We start from the raw sequence: 16,265 nt of genomic DNA, 5'->3' as shown, positions 1-16,265 counted from the left end.
TCCGATTAGTGGGTGAAGTCATTCACTTCTCGATGATTTTGTTCATGAAGATGGCCGCTCTTCATCGGAATAAGAATATTCGTCTTAGAGTTCCGTTAGCTTCCCTAGTCAAGGTATTTCCTCAACATATGACTTTTCAATTCCCGTTTGAATTGAACAATATTTTGAATCTTCCTGATACTTGGAGGGAGAGAGTTCCAGACTCTAGGGGCAGCTCCAGAGAATGATCGGTCATAAGACTTTTTCTTTCGGAAGATGGCTGGCCGCAACAATAGCTCCTTGGCACTTCTGGTTGGTCTGATTCCACCCGATAGCTTGATTTTCTTGGCTAGATATCTTGGTGTGTTATAGTGCACCGCTTTGTGGGTGATGCATGCTATCCTCATTTGAATTCTAGCCTCATAAGGTAGCCAATTTAGAACTTTCAAGTGAGGAGAAATATGATCAAATTTCCTAGACCCCGTGATGAGTCTTGCCGCTGCGTTGAGACAGGCTTTTAATGGGGCTGTGGAAGTTTTTGGTAGGCCAGCTAATGTGGAGCAACCATATTTGATCCTTGATATAACTAAAGATTGAATAGCCAGTTTTAAATCTGCTTCCGAGATGAATGGTTTTAGTTTTCTTAAGTAACTCAAGTGGAAGCGGGCACTTTTCGCCATTGAATTAATATGAGCTTTCATGACAAGATTTTCATCTAAAGTAATTCCAAGTGATTTCGCTGAGTTGACTAGCGTTGGGGTGCAGGTTAGTGCCGTCAGCAGTTTGGTCCATTCCTTTATTTCAGAGTTGCTCCTTGGTGGTGAAATTAGCAAAAATTCTGTTTTATGGGCATTTAGTTTCAGATGATTGGAGGTTAACCATTCCAGAACCAACTTTAGCGTCTTATTCATTAGGTCAATGTCCTCAAGATTGGCGATCTTCAAGTATATTTGTGTGTCGTCTGCATACATGTGGTAGGAGATCTGTGATTTCCGTAGAATGTCTGTAAGAGGTTCGACGTATAGGTTGAATAGATCTGGGGATAGCATTGAGCCTTGCGGGACCCCAATTGTATTAGGACATGAGGGTGAGATTGCTTGGTTAACCAGGAATCGTTGGGTTCTGTTGCGTAGGAAAGAGTTGAACCATTTCAGTACATTTCCAGACAATCCCATCCTGTCCTGTAGTCTGGACAATAATGCTTCATGGTTTACCGTGTCAAATGCAGCTGATAGGTCTAAAAGAATCAGTAGGCAAGCTTGCTTTTGGTCTAGGGCTTGTAGCGCATCATCGACAATGTGCAGGATCGCTGTTTCCGTGCTGTGCCCTGCTCTGAAACCTGATTGGCATTCGTCTAGTAAGGAGAACTTGGTGATGTGTTGATTCAATTGGCTCTGCACGCATTTCTCAATAAGTTTGGCCAATAAAGGGATGTTGGTTACTGGACGATAGTTATTCGGATCTGTTGTGTCTGCTGTTGGTTTTTTGATTATTGGCACTACTTGTCCTGTTTTCAGGCAGTCTGGGAGGATCCCTTGTGCAAGTGACGCGTTTATTATTTTGGTCCAGATTGGGACTAGGATGTGGCTGATCTCTCTTACACACTTTGCCGGTAAAGGGTCGTGATAATGGTTGTTCGGTCTAATTTCTGAGAGCGTTTTGGCGATCTCGATCTGGTCATATAATTCAAATGAGTCCCAATTCGCTTTATTTTTTGCTTTAATCCTCTCAGTTGTCATAGGGGCCGCATTCGTCGGCATATGTTGGGTCGGGAGGATAGCCGCGGCCTTTGCGAGCTCTACCTCTAGCGATTTGTCTTTTCCGTGAAAAATGTAGAGAATTCCTCGCCGCTTAGGGGGGTCTTTGAATGTTCTTGTGCCGATTTGGCCAGTTTGTCTTATTGATGTTTTAGGATCTCGAAAAGTTTTCGTGGTCTGTTTTTGGCATTGTCAAGTTCTGCTCTTATATATTCTTTCTTCGAATTGATTATCTTTTTGTTATAGTGACTTCTGGTGGTCCTGAGGGCTTTCACCTCAGGAGAGGAAGGGTGTCGTCTCCAGTTTCTTTCGGCCGTTCTCAATTTGCGCCTTTCCTGATTCAGTGAACCATTGAACCTGGGATTTTTTGGTTTTTCTGCGACTCTTTTCAGTTTTAGTGGCATGGTGTCATTGACGATATTTCCAATTGAGGTAAGGTAGTGATCAGTCAACTCGTTTACATTCTTCATGTCGTCAGGTGACTTTAAATCCTTCTCGCACCTTTCAACCAGTAACTCAATGTTCGCTACTTTTGTATCTCGTATCGCTTTTTTGGACCTGGGGGGTTGCACAGTCCTACCCTTTTTCACTGTGGGAATCACAAATGTTATGGCGTGATGGTCCGACCAATCACAAGGATCAATAGCGAGTATTGACGTCTCTTTCTTATTTGCAATAATCCAGTCAATCGTCGCTCCTTGCACATGTGTGGGTTGGGTGCAAGCTTGTGTGAGGTTTAGTTCTGCGAGGAACTCTTTAAGCAGGTTAACCGTTTTGTCATTAGTGTCGTCCCAGTGTAGATTAAAGTCCCCCAGGAAAATGTTGTTGGCAGCAGAGTCGGAGTTGGCCGTTATGATCTCTATTAGTTGCTCTGTGAACTTTGCGTTATCTCCTGGTGGATGGTAGAACGCATGCAGATTGCATTTCTGGTTGCTTGCTGATCTTATATTCAGACCCAAGTATTCACAGGATTCAAGGGGGTCGGCTTGGATTTGGTTGACCTCTATCTCTGATCGGTGGATGCAGGCTATACCTCCTCCTACTTTTCTTAGCCTATCTAATCTCACAATGTTATATTGCGGTGGTACTAAGAGGTCAATGGCGGACGATGATGATTCATTGAGCCATGTTTCCGTAAGTATTGCTAGGTCAATTTCCTTATTGAGGATGAGGGCTGCTATGTCTGATGCATGTTTGGTTGCCGAACGACAATTGAGTAGAAGGCAACTCAGAGGTTTTTTACAGTTACTGAGGTTCTCATTTTCAGCTTCAGTTGTTGATAATTGGATGGGTTGTAGGTTGAGATGGATTGCTTTCCTGTCATTCTTTCTGGATGTTCTGTTAGCATCTATTGGTACTGTTTTCATTCTCTCAGCACTTCCCCGTCCCGGTTGTTCATATGTTCGGAGTAAGGCTAGGGTTTCTTCATCTGAAAGGGGAATTGTCCTATCTGGTCTACTGAGCCTGTTTTTTTGAGACCAGGCCATCTCGTCATTCCATCTTTGTGTGGATAGTACCAGATTCTGAATATGAGAGACCTTTGAGTGCGTGCTTACCGTCATCTCCCACATTTTATCAATTACTTTTGAAATTTCCAGCGAGCCTTGTGTCAGGTTGTCTACTATTTTCAGGAGCTCCTTAATTTCTTTCAGGATTCGAGGTGATTTCTTAGTGAGGATTGATCTGCTAGACCAAGTTTTGCATTTTGCTCTTCTCCGTGATTGATTTGTTCTCACTCCCACAATTCTTTCTTTCGTATCCTTCGTTTGATTTCCACTTTCAGCTCTATATGAGAGGTCACGAGTAATATCACTGTTGTGTGGTGTTATTAGTGGATTTGTGGGTGAGGGTCTATAAGACTCTGGTTGTGTATTTGATTGAGGTGGCGGGTCAACAGGTGACTCGTTAGGTACTGAGGTACCCTCTTGCAATAAATTCACCCCGAGTTGTGGCGACATCAACTCTACTCTTTGTACCTGGTCCTGATCTTCGTTTGCAGGATTGGTGGCTAGTGGCTAGTGGGCTTTTCACCCCTGCAGATAAGGTGCTATTGGCCATTCTGCCTCCCAGGGGGGTGCAGAAAGACTGTTGCATTTTGTATTTGGGTGGGGGCATTGACATGCCCATTCTGGGTAGCCTCCACACCTACCTATATATATAAAAAAAATCCCTGGTGCTTAGTGGGCTTTCTGCCCCCCGGGAGCAGATCGAGGTCTATTGCCCATCTGCCTCCTGGTGGGGGGCAGAAAGTCTTTTGTTTTCTTTGGGTGGTAGGGTGGGGGCATTCGCATGCCCATTCTGGCCTAGAAAAAAAAGAATCCCTGGCATCTAGGGTGCTTTCTTCCCCTGGGGAGCAGATTAGGGGTCATAGGGCAAAAAGATTGTGATTTTGTGGCCGGGGTGGATGCATTGGCATGCCCATATTAGGCAGCCCCATCCCTAATTAAAATATAAACAAAAATCCCTGGTATATAGTGGGCTTTCTGCCCTCCCGGGGGAGCAGATTAGGGGCTACTGCCCCATCTGCCCCCCGGGGTGCAGAAAGACTAAATTTGCCCACATTCATATGAGGGAGCTAAGGCCCTTGCCCAAGTGGCCGTTCCCCCCTCCCTGGGGTCTAGTGGGTGGCTGCCTGATTGGGGACCGCCCTCCTGGATCAATCCCCAAGCACTAGGGAGGTACAAGAGGTGCAGAAAGAAGAAATTGAAGTACAGAAAGAGGCAACAGAGGTGCAGAAAGAAGCAAGAGAAGTGCAGAAAGGGGCAAGTGAGGTGCAGAAAGAAGCAAGAGCAGTGCAGAATGAACCAAGAGAGGTGCTAAAAAAGGCAAGAGGGGAGCAGAAAGAGGTAGACGAGGTACACAAAAAGGCAAGAGAGGTACAGAAAGAGGCAGGGGGAGCAGAAGAGGCAAGAGAATTGATGAAAGAAGCAACAGAGGTGTAGAAAGAAGCAAGAGAAGTGCAGAAAGAGGCAAGAGAATTGATGAAAGAAGCAACAGAGGTGTAGAAAGAAGGAAGAGAAGTGCAGAAAGAGGCAAGTGAGGTACAGAAAGAAGCAACAGCAGTGCAGAAAGAACCAACAGAGGTGCAAAAAGATGCAAGAGGGGTGCGGAAAAAGTGAAGAGAGGTGCACAAAGTGACAGGAGAGGTACAGAAAGAGGCAGGAGGGGTGCAGAAAGAAGGAAGAAAAGTACAGAAAGAAGCAACAGAGGTGCTGAAAGAGTAAGAGATGTGCAGAAAGATGTAAGTGAGGTACAGATGGAAGTAAGAGAACTGAAAAAAGAGGCAAGAGAGTTGCAGAAATGGGCAAAGGGGTGCAGAAAGAGGGAACATGTGTGCAGAAAGAGGCAAGAGGGGTGCAGAAAGAAGCAAGAGAGGTGCAGAAAGAAACAAGCGAGGTGCAGAAAGAAACAAAAGAAGTGCAGAAAAGGAACAGAGGTGTAGGAAGAGGCAAGAGGAGTCCAGAAAGAGGGAAGAGGGGTGCAGAAAAAGGCAAGAGGTATACAGAAAGAATCAAGAAAGTTGTAGAAAGAAACAAAAGAAGTACAGAAAGAAGCAAGAGGTGCAGAAACCGGCAAGAGAGGTACAGAAAGAAGCAACAGAGATGCAGAATGGGGGAGGAGGGGTGGAGAAAGAAGCAAGAGAGGTGCAGAAAGAAGCAAGAGAGGTGCAGAAAGAAACAAAAGAAGTACAGAAAGAAGCAACAGAGGTGCCGAAATAGGCAAGAGGAGTGCAGAAAGAGAAGAGGGGTCCAGAAAGAGGCACAATGGATACAGAAAGAAGAAAGAGAGGTACAGAAAGACGCAAGATAAATGCAGAAAGAAGCAACAGATGCAGAAAGAGGGAAGAGGGGTGGAGAAAGAGACAAGAGAAGTGCAGAAAAAAGCAACAGACATGCAGAAAGGGAAAGAGGGGTGGAGAAAGAGACAAGAGAAGTACAGAAAAAAGCAACAGTCATGCAGAACGGGAAAGGGGTGCAGAAAGAAGCAAGAGAGGTACAGAAAGAAACAAAAGAAGTGCAGAAAGAAGGAACAGAGGTACAGAAAGAGGCAGGAGGAGTGCAGAAAGAAGGAAGAGGGGTACAGAAAGAGGCAAGAGAGGTGCAGAAAGGGACAAGAGGGGTGAACAAAGAAGCAAGTGAGGTGCAAAAAGAAGCAACAGACATGCAGAAGAATGCAAAAAAGGTGTATAAAGTAGAAGAGACATGCAGAAAGAGGCAAGAGAAGTGCAGAAAAAGAAAGAAAGGGGCAGAAAGATGCAACAGACATGCAGAAAGAGACAAGAGAGTTACAGAAAGAAGTAAGAGTGGCTTGCACACCATTAGTACGAATTTAACACCCACATTTAACAATAAGTATCAGGTGACCATTCTAGTTTTACAAAGGACCTTCCACCATCCTGTAACACTTGACGCTGCATTTTTGGTAACGTTTGATCAGTTTGAGCTAGAAAACAAGTCTTTTTTGTTCAAATCTGCAGATTAGGCAGCAGATGATGAATTATGTGGCTAATGCGAAAAATTTATGATTGTGCCAAAGTTGGTGCAGCGAAACAGTCGCATAATTCCAGTGGCCCTGCTCATACCTCTGACTAGGTCCAGAAGTGCTCTTCAGTGATTCCTTATTTATTTGTCTCGGGATGAGGTCCATTTTAGTCCTGAGGTCCTCAGGACACAAGAAGACCTCATTATCCCACTAGCAGTGTGCCAAGAGGCTAGTTTGCAGAGAGGTATAAAAGGGGGCATGGCCTCAGACCACCTCTCAACAATCCCACTGTGTGTGGCTTACTGGAGGTACCTGGTGGGCTAGTTGGCCCTCAGGGACCCTCAGGATTCATGGGGACTTAATACCCCAACTTAGATCGCGCCAGGAGGTGTGTTTATACAGTGGTGCAGGGAGGAGGCACGGCTTCTAGCGAGACAACAGCTTTTTTTAAATTTGCTTATTGGAAGGGGGGCTGTGTGGCCCCCCTTCCCTTTATTATTTTTTGGCCCTGGGAGCCCCGTCAACCAGAGCCTGAGCATTTTCCCCTTTTTTAAATAAAAAAGGCCCTCCTCCCATGGCCGATTTCAGCCCCAAGGACCCCATCCCCCGGGGCATTGCCACACATTTACTTTTGTTAAAAAAATATTTTAAAGGAGGGGCACCTTGTGGCCCCGATCCTGAGGCCAGTTTAGGCCCCGGGGACCCAAACTTGGGGCCCAGCCTTATTTATTTTTTTTTTAAATACAAAAGGGAGGGGGGCCGTGTGGCCCCCCTTCCATGGCCCCAGGGATTCCATCCCCTGGGGCATGGCCTCTTTGATGGGGACCATGGGGGGAGCCCCAATGCCCCCATGGTCCCTGCGAGCTTCCCGCCCCCTGTGGGAGCTGACATTGCTTTTGGACAGGGGAACTGCTGACATGCAGCTTCCCTTGTCCTAAAGCAATTCCGCTTTGATTCTTGGAAGAAAGAGCAGGTTTCCTGCTCTTGCTTCCAAGAAGTAAAGCAGTGTTTGTTATGGCAGGGCGGGAGCCGTGCTCCCACCCTGCCATAGCAAATGGCAATGTCCCGGGGGTGGGTACCCTGGGACATTGCAGGTGCTGGCCCAGGGGGGGTGTCGGTCCCCAGGGCCATCGAGGGCTCCAGGGGGGGGGGCCATGTGGCCCCCCTCCCATCGTTTGCACAGCCCCAGCAAGGTGGTGGTCCCCAGGGCCTGCAACAGACCCCCATATGTAAATGAAGTGTGCCCGGGGAGGTGGTGATCCCTGGGGCCATGTGGGGTGCTTGAACCCCCCCCACACATTTTTTTTATAATCAGAGCCCCAGGGAGGTGGTAGCCCGTGGGGATGCATGGGGGGAGGCATAATCCCCTCTATACCTTTTAACTATAATAAAGCCCCGAGTGGTGACTGTTCCCGGTACTGCAGGGGGGCTGCGTGCCCCCGTAGATAATCGGCATATCCCTAGTGAGGTGGCCGTCCCTGGGGCTGCGGGGGCTCCCACGTGCTCCTGCATTATATTTTGTGATTGCCCCCGGGTCCTGGCCAACACAGGGGCTCAATTAAACAAAGCGCAGGAGACCTTTGTTAGTTTTTTTTTATTTGCGGCCTGATTCCTGCACCCAGTGCGAATTCTGCTGATTTTATGTAAAAACATGCTTTTTTTGGCCCTGGACGCCCTGAGCAGGCCTAGGGGGCCAGGGTGTTTCTACCCTGCCCCTCTTCTTGTTTTTTACTTTGTTTTTTTTACTGTTTTCTTGTGACTCAGTTACTGAGTCACAAGATGGCTACCAACACTTCCTGGTTTGGAGTGTGGGCAGCCAATTAGAATGAAGCTTATGCTCGGGAGGAGTCGCAATTACTCCTCGTGCTCAGGTGTTGATATTTAAATTTGTTCAATTTCTCAGCAACTACTGAACGGATTTACACCATTTACAAAAAGCACGGTTTCTGAACCAAGACCTATCCTTTTGCCAGATTTGGTGAAATTCCTTTCAGCAGTTCGGGCTGTAGCTTTTCTAAAGTTCCTATGGAAATTAACATGGGGAAAACGTGTTTCAGGACGCCCCCTGTTTTCTCAGCCCCACCTGATGAATTACCCTGAAACTTTCAAGACAGGAGCTGATCTAAGCTAACCATTAGTTTTGAAAATTTCGCTAAGCACTGTTTGTTCAGAAGTAGTGGATTTACTGAGGTGCTAAGGCAGAATTTAACCATATAATCAGAGTAGATGATCTCAAATATAAATTTCTCAAAGAGTCACAAGTCCCAAAGGTTCTTGCAGCACAGTCAGCAGGGGAGATGACACAGTGGGAGCAAGCACTGATTTCTCAGATGATAACAGGTCACTGAAAGAGGTGGTGGAGTACTCATCATTCGTAATTGTAGTTCACAAGTTTGCTGCGGGCTGATCATTCAGAGGACTAGGGACCCGTTGTTCAGAGTATTAACATCAATGACTTTTATAACTTCATGACATTTTAATTGAAAATTCAGTTTGACTATTTATATATTTATCTGTATTCATCCTGCATTATGAGTCATGCTATTTTTTCAAGGATGATGTCCTTTGTTCAACCAATTATGGTGCCTTTGTTGTGAATTTCCCATGTTTTAGTCATGCTGCTTGTAGTGAAAACCCTCATAAGAATATAAATGCCAAAAGCCACATACATTTGGAGGGGATATCTTTCCACTTCTATTCTAGTTAAATTTCACCGCATGTGAAGTAATAAGTCACCTGACTCACATGTAGTTCAGACTCACAATATCCGTGCTGAAGAAAATCTCAGTTGCTCTCAAGCTAACACAGCTTTAACCTTCGCTCTCCGAGTATCCAAGGGAGGTAACCACTGCACCTAAAATCTGGAAGCCTCAGCCTCAGTGTTCTAGGCTCCAGTAATGGAGCCATTGTGGCCTCATAGCAATTCCAGGCTTCTTATGTTTCTATCTCTGCAGCCTGGCAATGCTTAATGATGTCACTGACACAGATACCTAGTGTTTGTGGAATGTTCAGTTATGTAGCATAAACTTTTTACCCCAAAGGGATTTTTCACATTTTTTAATTGAAATGGAAAGTGCATAATATATATGAACATTGTTGCCTTGCTCACCAGACTCAAACATTTTACTGCTGACCTGAAACTGAAATCTCTAGGCTGTTCTGTGACTTGATCACCAGCCATCAATATTTTATGTTTGACTATCACAGAGAGTCATTAGCATGAATACCAGATTCCAAACTCCTGTTATTGCTATGACATGGGAAACCTGGGACACAAAAGTTGTTTCACACTGTTGCAAACTGATATATCCATTCCAGGCTATTCTGACAGGTGTCTCAGAGAATCTGTCAGCCTTGGATGGAGAGCAGAGAGCACAGCTTTGAGTGTGGCAGGGAAGGAAACCTGTAGAGAGAGGTGTGGTAGAGTGGTTGGAGGCCAGGTAATATTTTTTTACATTTAGGCAGTAGAAAGATTTGAAGAGAGATGTGGTGGGAGGCAAAATACCAAGCTTATCATTGAGTAAGGCAATGGTTTTTATATCATGGTACTGAGATACATTATAGACAACTCAAGCTTTGATATTATTGTCTATTTGATAATACCTGGGATCCCTGGGTGCAAAACCTGGCAGTTGTGTTAAATGCTTGCTAGTCATAATGTTTCATTGATCCATGAGAAATTTCAATGGATCTAATTCAATAATCAGTTTTAGCATTTATTTGTGGATTGTGGGGAAACTATACAATTGATGATAGCACACTGTGACAATAACTTTCTGTTGCAAGGTGCACATGAAATTCCAATGGTCTTGTCTTGCAAAGGAGTGTTCTGTTAAAATGTCTGATCAAATCATTATTAGTTGGAATCAGTTAGAAAAGGTCTGAATAAAGATCCTTGAAAACCCTGCATCTCTGGCCCCCATGCCACAAAGGATAAATTCATTCTGAGGTCATCTATGTGACATATCATCCAGTTGCACATGGACCAAAAATCTTAGAATCTTCACTTGGGACTCAGGACTTGTGGTTTTCAGGCATAAAGAGAACCGTCTGATACCAGCTAGAGGTCCAGGACCTGGATGGGCACCTCTCTAGGATCAGTGCTCCCTTCAGCAGGGGCCAGCCCCAGGGCTCAACCAGTTCCATTTGGTGCCGATCAGCTTGATAGTTACAGGGAGGCCTGTGGAATCTTGTTTCTTCCCTGTATCTCAAACAGGAGGTTAGTCAACTGACTCTTGGAATCAGTTCTGCAGAGCCTTAGTTTAAGACAAGCAGGTCCCATTTGCCTTCTTCAGATAGCAGGGCAGTCTTTTTTCTGAATCTTCCACAGGTCCAGCAGTGTTTTGATGAGAGGTTTTGAAAGTGCCACTACTATCCTCAGTGCCAGCCTGCGAGTGAGGGATGCCTCCATTGTCTTAACGTCCCTCTTTCCTGTGTTTGGCTCCAAACTGTCTCAGATAACAAAGGGTGGACACGCCTAGTTAGCCCCTTCCCTGCTGATGACGAACCGAGCTTGTCATGGCACACACCCACCCCTGGAAATCCCTCTGGTGCGGGCACCAGAGGGATTCCCTTTTCTCCCCCAAAGCCTCAGGAGCTGGGGAAAAGCTTCCCCAGCTCCCGAGGCCCCCCCCCCCCGGTTTTCCTGAAATAACGATCAGCGCGCACGTCACGCTGACGTAATTTCAGTGAAACCGAAACTGAAATGAGCCAAGAGGCTCATTTCAGTTTCCCTTTCTACGTGCTCAGGGGGCTATCTCAGCTCCCTGAGCACGTAGAAAGATAGGAGAGGTATCACTGGAAAGGGGAGAATCTCCCCTTTCCAATGGTACCCCTCCCTAGTGTATCCCTTGGGGATCACCACAGGAGGGCGATCACCAAGCAGGGATCCACCCACTAGACACCAGTGAGGGGGGAGCGGCCCCTTGGGCAAGGGCCTTTGCTCCCCCCAATGTTATTTGGCACAATTTAGTCTTTTTGCCCCCCCTGGGGGGAATATGGGTCAGTAGCCCCCAATTTGACCCCCTGGGGGGGCAAAAAGCCCATTAGACACCAGGGATTTTAAAATATATTTAAAATAAGGGTGGGGGCTGCTAAAACGGGTGTGCCCATGCAAACACCCCCACAATTATTACAGTCTTTCTGCCCCCCCAGGGGGCAGATGGAGCATCAGCCCCTAATCTGCCCCTTCGCGGTGGCAGAAAGCCCCTAAACACCAGTATTTGAATTAGGGTGGGGGCTGCCCAAAACGGGCATTCCCATGCCCCCCTCCCCGCAAAAAAAGACAGCCTTCCTGCCCCACCGGGGGGCAGATGGGGCAGTAGACCCCAATCTGCACCCCCGGGGAGGGGGGAAAAGCTCACTAGTCGCCAGGGATTTTTTTGGGGCAAATTTTAATTAGGGTGGGGGCTGGCCAAAACAGGCATGCCGATACCCCACCCCCTCCCCTGCAAAAATTACAGCCTTTCTTCCCCCGGGGGGCAGATGGGGCAGCAGACCCCGATCTGCCCCCCCGGGGGGACAAAAAGCCCACCAGACGCCAGAGATTTTTTGGGGCAAATTTTAATTAGGGTGGGGGCATTGGCATGCCAGTTTTGGGCAGCCCCCACCCTAATTGAAATTTGATAAAAAAAATCCCTGGCATTTAGTAGGCTTTCTGCCCCCCCTGAGGGACAGATGGGGCTATTAGCCCCCAATTTGCACCCCAGGGGGGGTGGGAAAGCTCACTAGTTGCCAGGGATTTTTTGGGGGGCAAATTTCAATTAGGTGGAGGCTGCCCAAAATGGGCATGCCGATGCCCCCACCCCCTCACCCTCAAAAATGACAGCCTTTCTTCCCCCTCGGGGGCAGATGGGGCAGCAGACCCCAATCTGCCCCCCAGGGGGGCAAAAAGCCCACTAGACGCCAACAATTTTTTTTGGGCAGATTTTAAATAGGGTGGGGGCATTGGCATACAGTTTTGAACAGCCCCCACCCTAATTAAAATGTGCCCAAAAAAATCACTGGTGCCTAGTAGGCTTTCTGCACCCCCTGAGGGGCAGATGGGGGCATTAGCCCCCAATCTGCGCCCCCGGGGGGGCGGAGAGATCAATTGTCGCCAGGAATGTTTTGGGGGCAAATTTTAATTAGGGTGGGGGCTGCCCAAAACAGGCATGCCGATGCCCCCACCCCTTCCCCAGCAAAAATTACAGCCTTCCTGCCCCCCCCTCAGGGGCAATTGGGGCGGTAGCCCCCAATATGCCTCCTGGGGGGGAAAGCCCATTAGACGCCAGGGATTTTTTGGGGCAAATTTAAATTAGGGGGGGCATTTGCATGCTGTTTTGGGCAGCCCCCACCCTAATTAAAATTTGTCCAAAAAATCCCATGCATCTAGTAGGCTTTCTGCCCCCCTGGGGGGGGGGATGGGGGCATTAGCCCCCAATTTGCCCCATCTGGGGGGGGGCAAAAAGCCCACTAGTCACCAACGATTATGCTGGCTTTTTTGTGCATCGGAGTGGTGGCTGCCCAGAATAGGCATACCAATGCCCCCCCCAAAAAAAAAAATAGCCACAGTCTTTCTGTCACCCTTGGGGGTATAATGTGGCAACCTCCCCTCCGATATCCCCTCCCGGGCAGCAGAAAGCAGACTAGGCATGGAGTTGTTTATAGCAATATGCCTAACTGAGGATTTGTGGCCCTAGCCGCACATAGGGAAACCTAACAAACCTGTACATTTTTGAAAAGTAGACTCCCAGGGGAATACAGGATAGGGTGACTTGACTGGCTCTCACCAGGTTCTGTAACCCAGAATCCCTTGCAAAACTTAAAAAATTGTCAAAAAAACACATTTTCCTCACATTTCTGTGATGGAAAGTTCTGGAATCTGCGTGGGTCCACAAAATTCCACCGACTCCGCGTTTACCAAAGTCTTCAGAGAAAATGATACCTCACTTGCGTGGGTGGGTCTAGTTCCCGCAACAGGCAAGGGTCCAAAACCTATTGAGGCGACATCAAAATTACCTATCACAAACCAACCTGGTTTTGCAAGCAAGGGGGGGTCCCATGACTTTTTGGTCTGGGGCTCGGAGGCCATCTAGGGAAACCTACCTAACCCGTACATTTCTTGAAACTAGACACCCTAGTGAGTCCAGCGAGGTACGGCTTGCATGGGTTCCCATCATTCTCCTACCCAGAATCCCCTCCAAACCGCAAATTTCACCAAAAATGTTACTTTTTTCTCACATTTCTGTGTGGGAAAGTTCTGGAATCTGCGTGGATCCACAAATTTCCTCCCACCTAGTGTTTCCCCAGGTCTGCCTATATAAATGGTACCTCACTTGTTTGGGTAGGCATAGTGGCTACAACAGGAAATGGCCCAAATCGTACAGTGGAGACTTCAAAATTACCCACAGCAAAACTACCTGGTTTTTGGGGGGAGCACGTAGAGATTTTTCCCTCAGGCTCGTCTGCCATCTTAGGAAAGTACCAAACCCAAAAATGTTTGATAACTAGATAGTCCAATGGAGTCCAATGAGGTATGGCTTGTGTGGATCCCCCAATGTTCCCTTACCCAGAATCCCTTGCAAATCTCAATCTTAGCTGAAAAAATCTGCTTTTTCACACTTTTTGGGTGGGAAAGTGTGACATCACCAGGCTCACACAAATCTCCTACCACCCAGCGTTCCCCCAGGTCTCCCGATAAAAATGGTGCCTCACTTGTGTGGGAGGCCCTAGTACCCGTGACAGGCAAGGGCCCCAAATGTAGTGAGGTGACATCAAAATTGCCTATCTCAAAACCACCTGGGTTTGTAAGGGGGGTCACCTGGGTTTTTGGCCCCGAGCTTAGCGGCCATCTAGGGAAACCTACCAAGCCAAATAGACAACCGGGGGCTTCCAAGGAGGTATAGCTTGCGTGGATCCCCCAACGTTCCCTTACCCAGAATCCCTTGCAACCCTTAATTTTAGCTGCAAAAAAGTTTTTTCAAACATTTTTGTGTGGGAAAGTGTGGCATCACCAGGCTCAGACACATTTCCTACCACCCAGTGTTCCCCCACGTCTCCTGATAAAAATGATGCCTCACTTGTGTGGAAGGCACAAGTACCTGCGAGTGGCAAGGGCCCCAAACGTAGTGAGACAACATCAAAAATGCTTACCTCAAAACCACCTGCTTTTGCAAAGCGGGTCACCTAGGTTTTTGGGCCCGTGCTCTGCGGCCATCTAGGGAAACCTACCAAGCCCACACATTTTTGAAAACTAGACACCCGGGGCTTCCAAGAAGATATGGCTTGCGTGGATCCCCCAATGTTCCCTTACCCAGAATCCCTTGCAAACCCCAATTTTAGCTGAAAAAAATCTGTTTTTTCACACATTTTTGTGTGGGAAAGTGTGGCATCACCGGGCTCACACACATTTCCTACCACCCAGCGTTCCCCCAGGTCTCATGATAAAAATGGTGCCTCACTTGTGTGGGAGGCCCAAGTACCCGTGACATGCAAGGGCACAAAACATGTTGAGGCAACATCAAGATTACCTATCCAAAATGTTTTTGATGCTTTGAAGCTCAGGAAGGCTGAGCACAACTTTCTAGGATTACCTGGTCAGAAGGCCCTGTTGCCCCTGTATCTGGAAGTAATACACAAAATACCACAGGAGAGGCATTCACAGTCATGTGATCCTGCACCTTGGCAGAAAAATGCACACTGTCTAAAATTGGCTTTTTCAGAAAACAACTTAAAATCCGGCTTTACCATTAAAGAGTATTTCAAATTACAATTTATTTGAGTGGGACAGTGTTTCTTTCTCAGGTCCAAAATGTAAGTTATGGTGTAATAAGTTAACCCAGTGTTAGTCTATGGGAGAGCTAGCTTTACAACATTAAAAACTGCCTCTAGTATTTTTTCTTTGTCCAGTCATGTAAAACTGAAATAAACATGGCATACTTTTTAAATACAATGCACACTGCCCTATGAGCCTTTCCAGTCGGACTTAGGGGTGACTTATAAGTATTAAGCAAGAAGGTTTAGGCTTGGCAAAAGATTTGTTTTCCCTGGGGCTAAATAGCAGTTTAAAACGGCACTACAGATTTCAGTAGGGGGCCCGAGATATGTTTTGCAGTGCTTCTTCAGTGGGGGGAAGGCACAAAAACTGCTACAGCCCACTATTAGCATATAATATCCAAGCCCTGTATACATTTAGTCCAATAAACTTGGGTCCTACATGTAAAGTAAATCAATCAGGCTTAGGCCAATTTTACCCTGTTTTGATGTGAGAGCAAATCACTTTACCACTGATTAGCAGGAGCAAAGTGCACAGAGTCCTAAAAGCTAACAAAAAACGGGTTCAGCAAATGAAGGAAAAATCTGGGGTGACTTGCAAACAGGGCCAAGTTGAACACCACCTCCTTCTGTTCCTGGTCATAACATCTAGAACGAATATTACCGGCTCACTGAATATTAATATTTTGGCAGGTTGTAAGGCTGACCAACATATATGATAGCATCACCATTGACATTGATTAGCAGCAAAAATACCTCAAAGGCATTTATTCTTTTTTCTCTTTGATAGGTATACAAGCCCAGCCCTAATGTAAACATTTATTAGATATCTCTAGATGGTAAATAGTATTTGAACAGAACACAAGTAATCCTTCTTCCACTTCACCATGGCCTGTAAGTTTTCCTCTTGTTCTGTACCACTACCCAGGTTCATAACAAGTATGTACAACTTGGGAGTCCTCAAGGACAAGACTCACATGAACAGAAGGAGGAGCAGAGTTTATTAACAACAATTCCAGCCCAACTGAGCAGCAAAAGCCCAAACTCATCAGAAAACCTAAATGTGTGCAATAGCAAAGCAAAAATAGATGCCTGTAGAATGTCGTGGGCAATAAATCACAAAAAAAAGTTTTCATTTAAAAAAACAACAACTCTAAACCACTAAGGGAATGTTTGATGATAAAAAATGTTCCCAAATTAGGTAAGGCTTACCATTTACAGCCTTCAGCCCCTAACACTTAAAACACTTCATGCTCAATTAACGCATGTTTAGATGTTTTGAAAATACAAAAG

The sequence above is a fragment of the Lissotriton helveticus genome, chromosome 9 (genome assembly GCF_964261635.1).
Source record: "Lissotriton helveticus chromosome 9, aLisHel1.1, whole genome shotgun sequence".
In the NCBI taxonomy this organism is placed as follows: domain Eukaryota; kingdom Metazoa; phylum Chordata; class Amphibia; order Caudata; family Salamandridae; genus Lissotriton; species Lissotriton helveticus.
This window is presented reverse-complemented; position numbering follows the sequence as displayed.